The sequence below is a fragment of the Trachymyrmex septentrionalis genome, unplaced genomic scaffold, assembly GCF_001594115.1.
Source record: "Trachymyrmex septentrionalis isolate Tsep2-gDNA-1 unplaced genomic scaffold, Tsep1.0 scaffold153, whole genome shotgun sequence".
Lineage (NCBI taxonomy): Eukaryota > Metazoa > Arthropoda > Insecta > Hymenoptera > Formicidae > Trachymyrmex > Trachymyrmex septentrionalis.
In genome coordinates this window covers 309837-325216 of record NW_017304684.1, presented here as the reverse complement: position 1 = coordinate 325216, position 15380 = coordinate 309837, and the positions used below count along the sequence as shown (strand labels likewise).

General features: G+C 38.7%; 1 long non-coding RNA gene across 1 annotated transcript; it reads left to right on the top strand.

The window, feature by feature from the left end:
* Positions 1-14123: 14123 nt before the first annotated feature.
* Positions 14124-14813, top strand: LOC108745877. The gene is made up of 3 exons (XR_001939126.1): positions 14124-14141; positions 14480-14543; positions 14724-14813. It is a non-coding gene; the product is annotated as an uncharacterized LOC108745877 (long non-coding RNA).
* The last annotated feature ends 567 nt before the right edge of the window (positions 14814-15380 follow it).

Sequence of the window (15380 nt, the reverse complement as noted above, 5' to 3'; positions counted from 1 at the left end):
TTCTCCTCCAAGTCTAGAGAGGCATATTGGTTACTAAGTTCTCGGGCTACACTTGTCGCGCGATTTTCCGATAAGTTAGAGAAATGGTCGCGATACTCAAAAGGTTCCCGATAGAGTCAGTGAGTTCAATTGAATGATCGGGATTCAAGTGCATTCAATAAAAAAAACCTACGGGGTCTCCTGATCGAAGGAAGTCCGTCGAAGCCGAGCCTGACGAGAACCAGCCGATTGCACCGACTCGCAGCCCGCGCCCGGATTACCAACCCGATAACTCCGCAAAATCAACCGACAGTCCCGGAACCGATTCCCCCCGTACAGTTTTCCCTAGCAACACTCTCTTCACCCCTTGAAATTTCATACTCCCCCATCTCCAATCCATCTCCGATTCCTTCCGCAGATTTCCCTTTGCATCCACCATCACCCTCTCCGATTAACACCTCAACCTCACATGTCCCATCTAATGGGTACTCCCCCGCTGCCCCGCATGCGCGCGGAGCTTGGACGTAACAGAACTTGAAAAATTGGGGGCTCGTCCGGGATTGCACTTCGCCCTCTCTCCGGTCACTTGGATTAAGTTCCATGACCGAAAGTCAGGGCTTACGGCCGTACTGGCGCAGCTGGTGTTAAAGTGCGCCCTCTCGGCGCCCTGACCCAGTTTGGGCCCTTTTTTTGAAAGTACGTCTGACTCGTGTGTCCGTTTAGCGGAGCACGAGCAGAGGTTTCCACTTCATCCTCCGTTCGACCCCCGGCTCGTTAGGAGCCTCAGGACGAAGCGAAGCGCCTCTCGATTTGCATCAGTCCTTCCCCACAGCTCCCTTGCGGTCCGAAGCCTGGACACGACCAAATCGGTCTAACAATTCGGTTCCTTGTTATGTTCACCCCCTCAGCCTCGCATGCGCGCGGAGCTTGGACGTAACAATTGCATTTTTGCAATTGAAATACGAAATTGAAGTAGGCAATTGATACGCTGATTTTTCGGAAATCAATGATTATCAGGTCAGCTGCGAAATGACTGAATTGCCTAATTATTGATTGCTAAATGACTGAATTGTATGCTTCATTTTTATTCTATTATACTGATTATAGCTGTCACTATAACAGCTAGTTAACTTTTAGATCAAAGCTTATGTTGCACATATAGAATGAAATAGAATTAAACTATATTAATATATTAAAGACTCTAACGAAATCAAGATATAACGTAATTATACAGAATAAATGCTTAAAAATTAAGAGAATTAGGCTTATTCGATGCATTTTTGCATGAAATGAAAAAATCTGGCAGAAAAAAATGTCGCTCTGTCCCGCGAACCAAGATATTAAAGGTTAGAAAAAAAGTTCTATAAGGTTTATTTATCGCGTATTATTATACATAATCGCGTAATCAATCAGAAGCGATCCGCTGTTGTAGTTTTGTATTTTACTGATTACTGATTACTGGTTACGCGATACACGATACGCGGCAAATATGCCTCATGGGACTCCGTCCTTAAAATTACTTTTGAGGTTAGGAAATCTGTCATAGAGGCAAAATGAGGTTTATAATTGCACTGTTCTACATGGGTTTCGACTTTCTACGCAAAGCGATTCTCACCCTCCCCCCCCCCGCGCGTTGTTGTTAAAAAACCTATCATATAGACTAGTGCTTATTGATTTGAAGCGGCTACGCCGCACAAACAAAAACTAACATACTCTACTCGCTTGGGGCCTAAGAAATGCCTAGAAATTATAGCGTAGACAATATCCGCTTGGAATATTTCTAATCCATGAAGACAGTGGTGTGTGAGAACAGTCTTTTTAGAGTCTTTACTATTGAAACAACCTAACTTCGGTGCGGATTAGCTCGTCGGATTACGTAGATAATTCGGAACATCAAACAAGCTCGCTCGGGAAAGAGAGATGCAGGTCTAGTAATGTACGAGTATTTCGATATAAAGAATGCTTTATTTGAGAAGTGTAAATGTACATACAGTGTGCGTGTGCGTGCGTGCTCCACCTCTTTTCGGTGCAATGCTAGAATTGTAGTGCTTTAGAACGGCGACGGTCAGACGGCGGCCGAGAAGACTCGGCAAGCCAGAGCATACTCTGATCCCGGATAATATCCCGTCGGTGCAATCGGCTCGTAGTTCTGTAGCTGATTGCAGCGGATGATGCTTGGTCAGCCACTATCAAGAATGCTCGATTTGTGATAAAAAAATTCTTTACTACGTTGGTTTGCAACGGACATAGTTTTTACCAGGATGCTAGGATCGGAACGGTCTAGGATCGTAAGCGATAATTGCAAAATTAAGCAATTGTTGCTCCTGTTTGTATTGTTCCGTTTCTCTTTGGTAGTCTTCGCCGACTGGTAATACGAGGATCTTCGCCGATCGATAAGTCGAGTGGGAACACTTGTGGCTCGGCGGTACTCGATGGTTTTTGGATACTTCCGGCGAAGTGCACGTTGTCACCTATAAATTATGTGTTTTGTTTAGAGTAGGTGCATTCATCACTGGCATCAGTTTCTTGCGCTGGCAGTCGCGCGGTTCGGACATTCTTTCGTTTCTCACACCGTTAGTGTGACAAATCGTCTTCGGCCTCTTTCAAAGCGACGTGCATTTACGTGTTTCACGTTATTCGATAGTTTACTTGTAATTTTTGTCGTTCTGTAAATTGCCCTACGTTACGTATCGCATCCTTATGCCAAGTCCGCCGCGAAACTCACTCGCGGCAGAGACATGGCTTTGACCTCCGAAGGGGGGAAGGACGATGTTAGCGACAATTGTGGATTACCCTTCGACCTTAGCGTTCCTATTGCTTGAATTGTTAGTGATGCTATTAAGGTATGAATTGACGTTAGCGCTATTATTTGTACGGTCTTTGCTCGTGCTTGTACCTTTATTAACTGACGCGGATGTATGATCGGTGGATTGTCTCCGCAGATTCACGACGGACTTCTTGGACGGATTTTCGGGGCTTGGACGGATAAAGCGCGTTCTGACTCTAGATACGCACACAATATCGAAAGTTACAATTCCTTTAACATTTTATAATAGAAGATGGAATGCCGGATGATAAATATCGAACGATGCGAATGTGGTGGATTCCCGAAATAATATTTCTAAGACAGTGTAACGATGTATCGTTCCCGGCCAAACACTCGGCCGAAAACCATTACATCAACCTCGTGCTGATGCCAGTGATCTCCTTCTTTTTGGCAAATGGCCTGGCATCCAACAAGGATAGAACTAAGCCATTGAGGATCTGCATCGCTGGAATATGTAACTCTGGAAGAGCGTAACTTGTGCGGAATGAAGTAAAATGGCAGCGGTCCCAAGCCAGACACCTACTGCCACCTGGTAATCGCGTGCCACAGGGAGGGGGAGAGATTTAAAAAAGAGGTCTCAGCCTTTTATAAAAGCCAGAAGGAAATGACAGAGTTTGGGAGAGAGGAAGGAAAGGGAAATATATCAGAAGGGGAATCTGGGAATTTGTGCGTTAGGTAGTTGCGGAGATGAAGGGTTGTATAAATTACAAAAGAAAATGATATGGTTAATGTCTTGAATGGATGATCCATAGGGGCATGTTGGCGAATTAATCATTTATTTGGTGCAAGCTTGCATTTAAATTATAGTGATTTGATCTTAGGCGATTCACCAGAATAATTTCTTCTCTTTTTAAAGATGTTTCATTAAACCAAGATTTTTTTTAATTAAGTGGGAATCATTGAAAATAAAGTGTGCCCTTAGTAAAAGCGGTAGTTTTCAAATAATTTTCGAATTGCAAGAAGACTAAGCGCCTTGATTCGCAAAACATGTCCTCGTAGGATATTTTGAAAGCGGGTGAAGGACCGTGTAAGGCAGCTTCTTTAGCAAGATAATCAACAGTCTCGTCCACCAGGAATACCTGAGTGAGACGGAATCCAGAAAAGAGTGATCTCGATTTCCTCCTTGATTGCATCTAGAATGGCTTGCCCAGCGAAGTAGATTAAATAATTGCAGTGTATATAGTTGCAGTGTATATAGTGTTGCAGATAGCATCCAGAGCGCTTTTGGAGTCCGAGAAGATGACAGCGCGCTGAGAATAAAGCCTCTAGCCAATAATGCGGCTTGATATATGGCCCACAGCTCTGCTGAAAAGATCGAGGTTTCCGGCGAGAATTTCTGTCCAATGCTGATTTTAAGGTTAAAAAAACACCTCTAACTGCTCCATCCTGATCCTTGAAGCCATCTATATAAATAGAAATTGAGTTTCGTCTGTATTGATAAGACAACTGGGTAAACTTGGCAATGACAATGTGTGGTAGATGCGTTCTGTCGAAATTTAACATGTCTTTGATGTGAATTATGTCGCCAAAACTTTGTGGCCACGTCAGAATGTGGGGTACATAGCGATAGATGTTCTTTTTATCGGTTAAGTCTGCTTTAAATAAATTAGAGTTTTTGATGGCCTCAATTTTCCGATTCTTTTGTGTGTAGACGATTTCGAGAGTCTTCAAAGCATTCCATGAAAGGCTTGTTGGCCATGCACTTGTAAATAAATTTAGAATTGAAAAGGTTGAATCTAATTCGGAGGAGAAGTTCTCTTGCTTCACAGAACATTACGTTAATGGTATAGAAATATGATAACCCATAGCCTTTCTGATGGCTTTGTATTGATGGCGTTGCAATTTAATATAGCCCGGTGAGAAGATTTTTCAGGAAAAAAATTGACATCTATAGAACTTCTGATCTATGGAACTTCTGAAGACGGCTCTGCTTATGTGAAGGAGGAGCTCCGAATGCGAGCCCCACCGGACATCCGAAAGGGTGAATTAATGTCAATAATCTTCTTACCTTTTTTAGATATAAATTAATTCTAAAAGTAAAATTATTAGAAAGTAGCTAAACGATTACAAAATATAAATAATAAAGAGCATACAGCCACAACAGATGTAAACGCAAGTCATATATTTAAAATTTACAAATAAATAAATAGACGTTTCGGTCAAGATTTCAGACTATCATCAGTAAATAAAAGATGACGAAAAAAAAAAAATAAAAATCTTATAAACTAGAAACAATTAACAATAGTCGGAAGGTGTTATAGTAAAATTAAATTAGAATTACATAAAAATTATTAAAAAGAAAGTACATAAATATATAAGCGCAATGTTCGCAAATTAAAATAGGTGAAATAATATTTTCCCTTCGCTTGTGGTATGAGTTGACAGCGTGAATGTAAATTAAGAGAGATGAGTACTATTTTAATCTTCTGATATAATGCTCTGCTTACAATTCCTGTTATCTTAACGAGCAAAGAGCAACCTCGTGTAAAAATACGGAATTTCCCAGTTCTATTAAATAAAAAAAATTTTTTTATTTTTTATTTCCTCTTCATACTAATACCAACATTTCCAAAATCATAAGAATTCACGGAAATTAATTTAAAATTGTAATGAACAGAATTTACGTATCTTATGGCACGAAAAATCGACAAATAAGACACCGGAATAAATAACAAACTTTTGCAACTGTATTAAAAATTAATTCCGATAATTATGAAGGCCCGTCTTAAACGGGAGACTATTTATATTATGCGAGGAAAGGAGAAGAAATGAGAGTGGAGGGGGAACACTAAGTGTGGGGAGAGGGACTATTTCCAATAAGAGAGAGATAAATTTCAGGAAAGCGTTCTGTGACACTCGGCTTGTTTAGGCCATTTTCTTGTCGTTCAATATGTATCATCTTGGAGACCATCCTTTTATAATAAGAACGTTCAGAATCAAGAATATTAGAATTTTCCCAATCAATCGCATGACTTTCGTCATTTTCCAATTTATGACAAGAAATAACTGATAAGGAATTAGTTGGTTTATTAAAATCTTTAATGTGTTCTTTAAGTCGTATTTTTAACTTTCTTTTTAACCCACATAAGAATAATTACAGTCTTGACAATTAATTTTGTAGACAACATTCGAATGGTCTTCTTTTTTAATTTTGTCTTTACCCGTTTTTATGAAAGTACTCATACTATTCATTGGTTTATATGCTATATTGAAATCAAATTTACTAATAAGGAATTTGAATTTCTCAGACATTCTCTTGTAAAAAATCTCTTATTGATGTTAGAGGAATCCGAATTAGAAATAACATCATGTTCTCCAATCATCTCAAAATTCTTTTTTAAAGACAAAGTTTTTATCCTGTAATTAATTGTTGTGAATAAAAATTTTGAAGGATATCCGTTCTGTTGGAGAGTTTTAATTAGAGTGTTACGTCCGGCGGACTCGCACGACTCTTTTTTTTCGTAGAGATCTGGAATTCGTCAAAACACTAAAATTTTTTCTTTTTTTCTTTTTTTCTACACTAAAAACTAAAACAAGGAATTCGGTATCTCCTCGTGAATGTCGCTCCGAGGTAAACTAAATCAATAATAAATACGTATGGAAAGCGTAAGACCGGCGCTAAAATTAACGGTCAAGTCGCGGACGATTCTTGCGAATTCTCCGTAATTACAAAAAACTAAGAAACGGCACGCGACGTTCAGGGGTAGATTCTGGGTGGTCTCGTGCATGCGCGCCTTCTTGGCGCATGAGACGTGTGTTTTCCCATAAAATTTTGGACACACTTTCTCATACTACAGATTCCTGTCAAGATCCTTTTCTCCCCCAAAATCTTGACCAAACCAAGAGCAGAGGAAAATCCTACTACCAGCTAACAAAATCTATTCCACCAATCCGAATTTGAGTAATCTGGGGCGATTAGTATAAAAATCGCGGTTCCGCAGCTCTCATCGCAGATTTTTCTCCAAGTTTTCTCAAGCTACACTTGTCGTGATTTTCTCAAGCTACACTTGTCGCGCGATTTTCCTCTAAGTTTAGAGAAGTTGTCGCGAAAATAATCAAAAAAGTTCCACCCGATTTTCGAAGCCCTCTCTCTCGCCAACAGAGTCAGTGCGTTTATTTGTATCGACGGCATTCTCAGTGCATCTCAAAATCTACGGCGTTTCTTGATTGGAGGTCCTCCGCGTTTTTGGACCATCCTACATATCTCAGCAGTAAGTTTTCAATTTCATTACATTACATTGGGTGGTCCCTCCCCTTCTTTCCTTTCTCTTTTTCTTCTTTTGGAGACCTTACTTTAAAGATAAAAATTTTTAATGCGCTCACGCTGTTCGTTCGCCCCTCGTCGCCGCCTAACGGGAACCAGCCGATCGCGCCGACTCGCTGCTCGTGCCCGGGTTAACATCGCGATAAATCCGCGAGATCAACCTATAATTCAATCATTAGTCCCGGAACAGATTCCGTCCGTATAGCTTCCCCTTACAACACTCTCCCCTTGAAATTTATTACTCCCCTACCTCCAATCCATCTTCGGTTTTCTGTAGATTTCCCCCCGCATCCACTATCATCATCCCCGATTACTCAATTTCCCGTTTCCGATACCACCCCCTCAACTTCATACATCCAATCCAATGGCTACTTTCCCGCTAGGTATCTTCCTCTCCTTTTTCATGATGCCCAGTAGCTATTAGAATATTTAACCTATTTTACCCCCTCCAACGAAGACCAGGTAATCGTGAGGATCGCAGGATTCAATGGCCTGTTTTTGGTTCCCTATATTTGGCGTCTCTTATCCCTTTCGAGCCTTTCTCTCTCCACCCCATGATCCTACCCAGTATTAATTTTCCTCTCAAATTTTCCCTATCCAAGGTAACATCCGCACTCCGAGACCCTTCACACATACACACACTCACATACCCATAAATGCGTATATATAAGAATAGAGAACCAAAAATTGTATTATTTTTTATTTACTCGACAAAATTGTATTTATATATTTTTTTATTAAAAAAATGTATTAAGTTTGCTTTTTTTTATTATCATTATTAAATTAACTTCCCAGTAGTTTTTATTTTTTTAATATAACCTCTCCTCATATTCTTTAGCTCTCCCGCGATTGCACTTCGCCCTCTCCCCGTTCACTTGGATTAAGTTCCATGACCGAAAGTCAGGGCATACGGCCGTACTGGCGCAGCTGGTGTTAAAATGCGCCCTCTCAGCGAACTGACCCAGTTTGGGCGCTTTTTTTGAAAGTACGTCCGACTCGTGTGTCCGTTTAGCGGAGCACGAGTAGAGATTTCCACTTCGTCCTCCGTTCGACCCCCGGCTTGTTAGGAGCCTCAGGACGAAGCGAAGCGCCTCCCGATTTGCGTCGGTCTTTCTTCATGGCTCCTTTGCGGTCCAGAGCCTGGACGACCAAATCGGTCTAACAATTCGGTTCCTTGTTACGTTCACCCCCTCAGCTCCGCATGCGCGCGGAGCTTGGACGTAACAAGAGCAATGATGTTATTCTCACGGAATTTTGGATGGGAAAGAAATAATATTCTGTCTAACATCCCAATTACAACACTTTAATGTTCTATAGAATGATTGGAAAAAAGTTAGATATCTTCCAGAATTTGTAGGCTTTTTGTAATTGTCAAAAATAATTCTCCCATTCTCAATCAACAGTTTAACATCCAGAAAATTTATTCCCCTATCCTCGCCATAATCGAAAGTAAAATTAATACGTTCGTGGTAAGAATTGAAAGTGCATAACATAGTATTTATATGATCATTTGGAGCCGCAATAACAATGTCACATCAACATAGCGGTAGTAAATTAATTCTCCTAAAAACTACTTAATGATATACGAGGGTGGTCCCAGAGGTACTTGACCTGACACAAATGGTGGTTGTTGTATAAAAAAATCACTGTAGGGGAAAGCACCAACTTTCTAAAGCTTAACTATGAAGTTTGAAGACGCTACGTTGTTCAGTATTTGTTTGGCAGCCATCAATAGTGGACGATCTCGGTGAATTTGCAAAGATGGAAAAAATTGGTCATCGTTATGTGATATAATACTTTCATTTGAAAGGTCTCAGCCCAACCAATATCAAAGCCGAGCTGGATTCTACTATGGAGGAGTCTGCTCCTTCGTTTACAACAGTAAAATATTGGGTGGCAGAGTTTAAACGAGGCCGTACGAGCTGCGAAGACGAACATCGCAGTGGTCTACCAAGTGAGGTGGCCATTCCAGAAATGGTGAAGAAAATCCACAAAATGGTATTGGGTGACCGTCGATTGAAAGTGCGCGAGCTAGCAGACATGGTAAACATTTCAAAAAGTGCTGTACATCGCATATTGGCTGAAAATTTGGAGATAAGAAAGCTGTGCGCAAGGTGGGTGCCGCGCTTGCTCACAATCGAACAAAAGCAGCGTCGAGAAGATGTTGAGTTAAAGTTCGAATTGCTTCCCCACGCACCCTATTCGCCAGATTTAGCCCCCTCGGATTAGTTTCTCTTTCCAAACTTGAAAAAATGGCTCGGTGGTAGAAGATTTACCAACAATGAAGAGTTGGAGTCTGCGGTTAATGGCTATTTTTGGAGGAGTTCAACGGTTCTTACTATAAACAGGCCATCGAAGCTATTGAACATCGCTGGGAAAAGTGTATCGAGCTAAAAGTAGACTATGTTGAGAAATAAAGATATTTTTTCCCAAATTTTTTGTTTTCTTTGTTAGGTCGGATACTTCTGGAACCACCCTCGTAAAATGGTTAGATATAACAGGGCAATAGGAGCCAAGCACGGTAATTCTTGTGCAAACCAATATAGTTAACAAAACAACCTTGTTAATAATTAATCCACTTATATGTTTCGGTTCACTTTTGAGCCATTCTCAGAGACAATATGATGTAATTACAAAAAATTTTTTTTACAAATTATTTCATTTCAGTGAGCCACCTTCATATATTAACGAAAACTATAATACACATATAAAAACGAACTCTAATGACAATCTAAAATGTATTAAAATTATTAAAAAGTAAATTTGTTGGAAGCAAAAACGATTTATTGTAAAATAATAGAAGATAGCTCACTAAAACAAAAATTCATCATACAATTCGCAAATACTTAAATTCTATCGGTTTAGTAAAAAACCAGTCTTTAACCATTCAACGAATCAGTGTCAATTATATTGAAATTAATAAATAACTTTTAATACACCTAAAACATTAATCGTAAAGAAAAAGAAGAAAGAAGGGAAAAAACTCTGATATTAATTATAAGTCCAGACGGACATTAAAACCAAAACTGAATCTTTAATAATTAATCTTAATGTAACAAAGAATGTACACTGATTAGCTGGCAATAACAACGTTACGATATTTAGAGCGTCTAAAATTAGTAGGAAAATAGGCCTTGGGGAACTCTTCCAAATCTGTCTGCAGGATGAGGCCACGTGTCTATTTCCTGATATGTAGCATCTCTGACACCAATCTCATTTTGTACTGGTTCCTCATCCAAAATTGCAATATTTTCTCAATTGAACTCGTGATCCTCTTCCAATCGGTGGTCAGTTATGACCAAATGTGTGGTTGTGTTCCACCGAATATGATTCCTGTGCTATTCTCGTCTTCAGCTGTCTTTCTGTTTGTTCCACGTAGCTCGCATCGCAATCTTTGCAACAGATATCTAGTATATCATATTAGATTTCTTTTCATGCGGAAGGGGATTCTTATGTACCTTGGTGAATTCACGCAAATTATTAACACTATAAAATAATATTCTGATATCCTCGCTGTTTAATCTATTGAATTTCTCGGAAAACATTGGAATCTAAGTAAATCATGAAGGCCCCGCGCTTTCGATATTATCATTATCCCGTTTCTTTCTCTTAAAATTAATAATGTTTTTTAATTGTTTATTAATACTATCAGAAATGAATTATAATGGATTGGATAATCATTCTCCAACAAGATTTTAATTACAAAAATTATCACGATGAAATTTAAGATTCGAAAGTCACTCTATCTACCAAACCGGCAATCGTGCCCCTCTTTTGAGAAATCGGGTGATGCGACAAGAAATTCAAGTACTTCCCTGAAAATGTTAATTTATGGTTTACCAATCAAATTTGATTTTATTATTATTAATAATTAAAATAAGTAAATCCAAAAAGTTTAACCTATCGTCACTGACCTCCATGATGACTGAATCCTCAGATGCTGAAAGTTAAAAATGTCAAGAACCGAATTAATCAAAATAGTAAATACCGCCATAATTATGTCGTCTACATATCTATAATAAAAGGGTAGCGATGATCAAATCAAAGATAAAGTCTACTTTTCAAATTTCGCATGACCAGATCAGCAACAACGGAAGATAACGGAGATCCCATGGAAGTGGGATCATAGTTTTGCTTATATATAACATTATTAAAGGTGAAAAACGTGGAGTTTAAAACACAAATTCAATAGCTTTAATAAATTTGTTTTTTGATAAACAACAATTCCTAGAAATATACTGCCAATAATCATTAATACAATCGATTGCATAGTCAATCGGCATGTTAGTAAAACAACTACCCATATCCAACGAAATCAAGATATGTTCATTATTCAAATGAGAGCCATTAAATTTCTCAACAATTCTCAACTATTCTCTGTCCACTTTAGGGATATTTTTTATAATTATGCTGTGTAGGAAAATCGCCAACTGATAAAGAGGATTATTCAATGAGAAAACTATCAAACAAAAAGGGCAATTCTGTTTATGTATCTGGTAAGGCATAGATTCGCGGAAGTATCCCATCATTGCAAAGTAACATCCTGTATTTTGAATTGGATATATAATATAATCCGCATCCCTCTACTTTACAAGCATTCTCCGCAAGGCACCGTCAATGACGAAATTAAGACGCCTGGAGTTAATTATTTAAGTTTTCGACAAATTTTCTTATAGGAGCCGGGATGCCAATTTCCAACAAGTCGTCTATTAAGATATAAGGATCTACATTGTCGAAGACGCCTGTAATGTCCAAAAATACAACAACTGTTACAATGTTGAGAAACCCTGTTCGTATGTTTGTGGTGAGGATCGTGAGATTATCTGTGCAAGTATACGAAGGACGGAAGCCCGACTGAGATTGAGGAAGATAGATCGCGGAAGGATAGATTCTATAAACCAACGCAGTCTAAAGTAGATAATGCCTTCCATAAGCTTAACATAACAGGATAGCAGAGAGATAGGTCTAACCGATGTACCACCCGGTTTAGGGATAGAAATGACTAATGACTTTTTCCATGATTCTGGGAAAACTTTCTTTTCGAAGATTACATTAAAGATTTCAAGAAGTTGAAATTTATAGGATGTAGGAAGATTGCAGATAATGCCATAATCCGTTTGATCCAATCCTGGAGCCGAACGGTTGTTAACCGAGTTTAATGCTTGAATCATTTCGTCAATCGAGAGGGGATCACCAAGCCACTTCGCCGGAATCAAGTTGTAGCTATCTTCATGTTTCATAACTTCTAATGATTTAGAGCAATTGTAAAAACATGATGGAAAGCAAAGTTTGGCTATCTCATATCCCAAGAGGCTTGCGTCAAATTACAATGCGTCGAAGAGAGGCTATTCAGAGAGGATAGTTATTTCTGCTGCATTTGAATCCGTTGATGAAGGACCATATTTGCCGGGAAGAGGTTTGATTATTGAAGCTATTCACTAATTTCTTCCAACTATTCCTTTTAATTTTTAAAAGAAAAGGGTCCTGGCGCAAGCCTTTCTTTCTTTACTAAAGATGCGAAATGATTCAGAAGAAGGGTGAGAGATAAATTCTTTGAAGAGGCTGCACGGCGGTCCTCGATCGTTTTATTTTTCGCTCCATCAGAGAGAAAGTGGGAGATTGCGGGCGACAGTGGTACTGCGAGGTACTTTTTTTTTAATCGGCAAACTCCTAGCATTTTCAAGGATGCGGTTAGTGAGCCTGTTGTAGCGCACTGTGATATTGTCTGAACTCTTAGAAAAAGCTTCTGACGAGGAGTTGTATAAGATGGTAAATAATTTGTTGAACTCTTCGGGCTTAAGCGAGAGCTTGTAATAGAATTTGCGAGCATATAACAATGTGCATCCAAGCTCAGTGTTACTGGAAGATGATCGCTGCTCCCAAGGACGTGTGTTACGAACGAGTTATAAATTAGAACGAGCTGAGGCGAAGCAATAATCAAATCGATGTTAGAGATGGATGAAGACGAGGGCTGTACGAGAGTCGAGGTATCATTATTGAGGACAACCAGATCGCACTCTTCGATAGCTTTCATGAAACGCCTACCAGAATTGGATAAACGAGAACAGCCCTAATTGTAGTGATGAGCGTTGAAGTCCCCTAAAATTAATATAAGTTTATGCATTTTGATTTCGTTGACGAGACTTACATAAAAGGACGTGAAGGTATTTTGTCCAGGATATCTGTAGAGATTAACTATAATAATAAGCTCATTGGGCGAAAGTAATTTGATAATTTGGAATTCTACTGACGGATGCGACACATTTGATAGTTCGACAGTCTCGTAGGTTATATTTGCCCTAATTAGAATGTATATACCTCTGCTACCGGGAGAAGAGATATCTTTTCCAACTATTCGGAAGCCTTTAAGTTTGAAGAAATTTTCCGACTTAAGTAAAGATTCCTGGGTACAGAGAATATCATAGTCTTCAGCTATGAACTGCAGCGAGGTTAAGTTACCTCTGATTCTTCTATAATTCCACTGAACAACCTTGATCCGCCTGCGGACCTGCCCCCCCCCCCCAGCGCCTGGTGAAGAACATCACGAGCCCGTCGGCGGAGGCCCTGGAATGACGGCGTGCACGGAATTAATTCCAAAAATTGTAAACTCGATTGGAAGGGTAAGCGCTAGGTTCGAGAAACTGCGCTACGTCATCATTATAAAAACACTCGAAACATAGTAATCAGAAGGCGGATGTGAAGCTAAATCTGAGTTGTTAGAAACAGAAGTAAAATTAGGGAAAAAACTTTGGTTTTGTACGAAGGAAACGATCGCACTAATTGTTAAAATCATTATTTTTGAAGAGCATTATCAAGAAATAAGTTGAATAAGATCTGACAGCTAATTTCTATTCTCAGAGCTCTGTGAACAGTATTGGAGTGAAGGCGAGTCTTGTAGAGCAATGCCGTATTGGAAGAATATATGTTTCTACCTGAGTGCTCAAATAAGGCATTACAATGAACCTCTTTGTAAGCAAGCTTTGCACTCTCCTGGGGAGAAGCATCTCTGGGGACGCGATCTGGAAGCGCAGTAGTTCGATCCGAAGAAGCTCTGCCCGAACCTCCGCCTGGGTAAGATAAATATTCCAAGCGGACACTGTCTACGCTGCAACTTGTAGGCGATTAGACCCCAAGCGAATAGGATATGTTATTTGTTTTTTGTTCGGAACGGCATAGCCGCCTCGAACCAATAAGCATTAATCTGTACACCCCACTGTCATACTCATAGCGATACATGAGGCTTGTTCTTTTCGGCTGAATTTTTGCACCAGTTCATCTTTCTTTCTCTTCTTTTCTTCTAGAAAGAAAAAGGAAAAAGATGAAGTGGTGCAAAAGAACATTGATTGTGTTAATTATTATATTCTAACATGATTCGATTGTCACGACATAACCTAATATATATTTTATAGCTTTAAAATGCCTGGTTGTTCAACGGAGGATTGTACGAATTCTTCGGTGAAGAGATTTAAAATGGTATATTTTCCTAAAGATGTCGAAAGATGAGCTAAATTTTAATCAAAATTTGTTCACGTAAAAAAGACTTTTTTGTAAAATTGTTGCCATTTGTTTAAAAATCAATATTTAATCAAACTCTTCGTCCAATCCCTTCGTATTACAACATACTAACGCTATCTACTTGGATTTTGATTTCAGGTAAGCAGGGCTGGAGATATTGTGTACACCATAACTAATGCTGAAAAAAGGTGTTCTGGGAGATCGGCGATATCTCTGTCATTTTTCATTATTTTTAAATAAAAAAATTTGTGAAAATATATTAAAACATGCCCTTTAAGATATCGTTTTATTAATTTCAATAAATATTTATTGAACCTGCAAAAAAATTCGTAAATATCACGTAATTTTCGCGAACCTAATTACTAGGCGTAACTCTTTAAGGCATCTTTAAGACGCCTTATGTCTGTCTTTTAGTAGTTTTATTACACGTCTGTCAGACGTCATGTTAAACATATTTTAGACATTTTGATGGATGTCTTTCAGATATTTCCTATAATGGTCTATAAAACGCCTTTGAGACATTCTATAATGTCATTGTTCAGACATTTTTCAGATTAATTTTGGACATTACAATTTTTATAGATTAAATTAGGTTATATTAGTAGAGTTTCGATATACACCAGTATAAAAATCTAATAAGATTTTCATTAGATTTTCATAGTACTGGCGGTATATATCAAAACTCTGTCAATATAACTTAACCCTGACCTATCAAAATTGTATGTCCAAAAATCAGGGAATCGTATATCTTGAAACAAGGTGAAAATTACAAAAGTGAATAAATTTACTAGAATA